At 42.8% G+C, this 5,000-nt stretch overlaps 1 protein-coding gene across 1 annotated transcript in view; it reads left to right on the top strand.

Annotated features, from left to right (window-relative positions):
- The window catches only part of hepacam2 (HEPACAM family member 2), a 41,407-nt gene that overhangs the window by 20,329 nt on the left and 16,078 nt on the right, over nucleotides 1-5,000 (top strand). The gene's annotated exons all lie outside the window — the stretch shown is intronic.

Raw genomic sequence — 5,000 nt, 5'->3', positions numbered from 1 at the left:
TACTTAATGCACTTAGTTACTTTACACTACTGGATGTGTCCCAGAGGCTGCTTGATGTGGCCGAATTACTTCAACATCTTCTTTGCAAACATTGCAAGAACGACTGCCCTCCCACTCTGGGCGTTTTGGGCACATCCAAGCTTTCTAAGAACACCTAGTTAGGTGTATGCAAAGACAATTTTAAACTGGCAATGGTAACAACTTACAACTGATGAGGTTCTCAAAAAACGGAGTGCCATGCATGGCCTGGAACACAACAAGGCCACTGGCCATGACAATATCCCCTCCAAAATGTCTCATACTGCGTGTGTGCGTGCGTGCGTGGGGTCTTGTTGGCACAGTTATCTTTGTGTGCCACATTTGAGTGCCATGAGTGAGTTTTGGTGTATATCACCGTGTACCAAAACAGGCAGTTAATGTGTGACCCCACTTGTAACGAGTCCGACTGCTCCAGACACGCACGCACACACACGCACGCGTGCGTGCGTGCGCGCGTACCAGTGGCGTGGCCTTGATGTGGGCTAGTGTCTCTGCTCTGAGTGTATGCAGCTGCAGCCCAAGGCTGCTGTTAGACGGGGAGAAGAAGACTGAGGGAGGAATGGGAAAGGAGTGGAGGGAGCAGGGAGGAAGGGAGGAGAGGAGAGCTGATGAAGGGGAGGAAAGATAGGAAAGAGGAAGGCAGAGGAGAGGCACGTATGGATGGACCATATGCAGACCGCGGCCATCTTACCATATAAGTTAATGGCAAGGTGCTAACAAGGTGCAACTTCCCATAGACAGCCCATTCATCCTAACAGAAAAGTCCTATCTGATTGTATTACACAACATCAAACTCACCAACATTGCAGCTGTACGAAAAGCTTTACATTTTAAAAGGTGTTGCAGTTTGGAAGTGCTCGTTAGATATCACTCAACTTCCCTGCGTACCACGTACCTGTTTTGAATTTGCACATAATGCAGAAGGCAGCAGGACATTGCTTTACTGAAAACGAGTGCTTCCAAACTCTGATGGCAAGGGGACTTTGCCATCAGAGTTCTGGACAACGGTGTATCCCACAGACTCAATGCCAGGCACTGCACTCCTTGTGGGGGTGTGGAACACGTGTCAAATTTGAAGTCGGTGGGGCGAACGGTTCTCGAGTTACATAGATTACAGTAACGGTACAGACAGACAGACAGACAGAAGTGGTGCATTTATAGTTAGATGGATAGGTGTCGAGTTGGATAAAAAAATACTTCAGACTATACACCACAAAAATGACCATAAGCAATTGACGTAACATATAGTGGCTGAGAGGAAGAGGTGGGAAAGGAGGTGAAAGAAGCAGGAAGAAGATGTGGAGAAGTGGTCTAGACGAGCAGAGCTATGTGGTGTAGTGTGGTAACTGTAGTCTCCGACGAGACAGGCTGCATGGGAAAGGCTGAATGTGGAAAATGTGACATGTTTTAGCGCTGCAAGAGGGCCCCCATTTGAGGTTGTGTGCGTGCGTGCGTGCGTGCGTGCGTGCGTGCGTGCGTGCGTGCGTAGTCTACTTTATAAAGGGAGGACCAGAGAAGTTCAGGCTAGGCCTTGTTGGACTAGTTATACCTGACACAACACCATGCCATCTCATGCCATACCAAACTGCACCCATGCCACACCACACTATGCCGTACTGTACCATACCGTACCATAACAAGCCGGAACAACATATTTTCAGATGGGGGGGGGGGGGTCGGGTGCCAATTACATAACATTTTTGGAGTCCTTGACATGATGTCTTTTGAAAACCACTTCACTAGAAAACATAGGTTTTTCAGAAAACTGTCATGATTTAGAAGACATTTTGTAGAATCTTGTCTCAGTCCTATGCAAGCAAAGACATAATATTCCAAGAATGGTTTAAAAATGCCATTTTATTGTCTTGACAATATATCCCTCCAGCAAATACTTCTATCCACTAACTCATGATGAAGTGATAATCTTACATTATGCTTATTGCAACTAAGAATTACTAAAATAGTTGTATATTGTTACCAAAGACAAAATAACTGTGTAGCTTAATGTGACCTAATGTTGGGGATGATGCACTGGCGCCATCTTGAGTTGAAAAAGACACTTTCACATATTCTGGATAGAGAGTGATATACCAACCAGACCGATATAATTTTTTTGGACACACCAGATTAAACTCACTTTTTCTCACTTCACATCACTTCTGCTGAATATGGTGAATAAGATTTGTTTTTTTGTTGTTTTTTTTTTTTTTACACACAGTCACTTTTCATTGGTGAATGAACGTGCCTCGACTCGAAGTGCCGGGTTTGCCACAACAATTACTGCATTGACTCAATAAGCCCTGTTTTTACCATGGCCGTTTGTCGTAGTCTTCTCAATGAATGGACATCCCATGTTGCTGGTTGGAGTTCGTGTGTTCCACAATGGACAGAATAGACAGTTTGTTTAATGGTGCCAGCGCCACTCTAGGCACTCATTTATAACAGCCAACAATCGCTTGATTCATATGCACTGTGTACATGGTTTGTCCCTAAACGATTCACCTCTTCCATTCAGCGGATATGAGCTTGCAGAAAAACACTCATCTCCTGCAGTCCACTGGGGGAGGCCGGGAGACACATGCAGTGGCAAACGTAATATTGTTTATATGATTTTATATTGTAAATATAATATTAAATCCAATCGTAATATTGTTACATGATTTCTGTGGAGTGTGTGGACACACTGGAATGCAGTGGTGGAAACTAACTATTTACATTTACATTTTACACTTTTGAGGTAATTTGTAGGCTATACTTTACAATTTCCAGTATTTCTACTCCACTACATCCCTGAGCCAAAAATGTGTACTTTTACTCCAATTTGAAAACTTGAGTTACTTTGTAGATTTTGATTATTATTACAAAACATAGGCCTACATTCCACACTTTTGGGCCATTTTTACAATAGCCGATCTACAAGCTCACAATGCGACGCATTGTGAGCTTGTAGATCGGCTATTTTCAAAGAATTTGTATACATTTGAAAACTTGTGAAGTTGGACAATCTGGCAATATGAGTACTTTTACTTTTGGTACTTCAAGTACATTTTGAGGCCAATCCTTTTGTACTTTTGCTCAAGTACATTTTGAATTCCGGACTTTTTACTTGTAACGGAGCATTTCTACATTGCAGTATTGATACTTTTACTCGAGTAAGAATTACTTTTTCCACCACTGCTGAAATGTCTCTTATAAGCGAGTGAACCTTAGAGAAGGAACTCTGCATCGCCTTCAGAATAAAGGTTTATTTGATGAAGTTTAATGAAAAGGTTTCTGGCACAGGATAAATCCTCTTCGCCAGACTCAAACAACACAATATACACATTTTAGTTCAGTTTCAGTTTATTTTTTATTTATAGTGCAACATCACCCCGAGGGGTCTCTGTGCACATCACAACAATACACAGCAAAAAACAGCAATAAAACTAGAAAAAGTGCCCTTCTGGGCACAGGTCTCCACCAGGAGGATAGGACTGTGTGAGATGTTTGGCAAAATGTTTAGGATTAATATAAACATGTTTTTGAGGCATTTTGTTCCAAAAATGTGTTTTGCAAAAATCAACCTGTTGGTGGCGCTATAACAGGCCAATGTGAAAAGGGTGGGATATATTCCTCAGCCTAGTAAGAAAATGTGTGAAAGATTTCACGTAAATTGCATGCTGCGTTCATGATTTGAGGCTTTTGTTCAAAACGGGGAAATCTAGCAAACTGTGAAAGCTAATTATAGCCAATTAGGATGGAATATGAAATATCGGACAGATCCGACTTGAGCACATGACCATAGAGATAGTGTGTAACGATTTGTGAGATTTTTGGACAGAATCTGGAGGAGTAATATCAAAAAATGTGTTTTACAAAAGTCGGCCTCCTGGTGGCGCTATAAAAGGCAGATGCGGAAAATGCAGGTCAACGGTTTGTCCTTGGCCTTTAGGGAGTGTGCATGCAACGTTTCACGCAGATCGGTGCAGTTTTAGGTAAAACATGTGAAAAGCTGCCTCATGGTGGCGCTATAACAGGCCGTTCTGGAAAATGTGGGGCAGAGGTTCATCGTTGGCATCCAGGGAGTGTGTGTGCAAAGTGTGGCATCGACCGGGTTAACGGTGCCGGAGATTAGCTGGTAACGGACGGACGGAAGGACACACACACACACGGACACACGGACGGACACACACACGGACGGAGTGCAAAACATACTCTCTCCCCATGCCTTCGGCCTGGTGGAGACAAAAACACAATAGCACAGTAACACAGTAGCGAAGAAACACCGTAAAGTCCTTGGTAAAACAAGGACTAATAAAATAGTGTGACCCTAGCTGTCGACTAAAAGGTATCTTGGCGGGCCTTGTGATGCCGTCGTGATGACTGATTAAAATCAGTCATTACGACGATCTACAAGCTCACAATGTGTCGTGCTGTGACACATTGTGAGCTTGTAGATCTGCTATTTTCAGCAAGCAAGTGTAAAATTACATAATGACATATACTGGTCTAGTTTTTATTTGTTGACGAAATTGTCAATATACAGTATATAGTCTTCGTTTTAGTCATCATAGTTTAGTTTTCATTTAGTTTCCATTTAGTTTTCGTCAGTATATAGTATTAGTCGACGAAATCAACACTGCTTGGTATAGCATGACCAACTCATTGGGGGTACTACACTTTGACATCACAACTTTACCTCCATAAAGTGTGGCACTGAAACTTCCGCCTGCACTGTCAATCTGTCTGTCTTTTGTCTGTATTCATGGCCTAAGGGAATGCAGTTGACAGCTGGCATGTCATAATGTATTATGTATTGAAACTGTTTGTATAGACATAGCTTCTTTAAGTGCTCTCAAATATCGACCTAATATATGTCTCAATTTCTGACCCCCCTCTCGGCCTTGGGGCGGGCGTGTGTGTGTGTGTGTGTGTGTGTGTGTGTGTGTGTGTGTGTGTGTGTGTGTGTGTGTGTGTGTGTG

Source organism: Electrona antarctica (assembly GCF_951216825.1).
Source record: "Electrona antarctica genome assembly, chromosome: 15".
NCBI lineage: Eukaryota > Metazoa > Chordata > Actinopteri > Myctophiformes > Myctophidae > Electrona > Electrona antarctica.
This window is presented reverse-complemented; position numbering and strand designations above follow the sequence as displayed.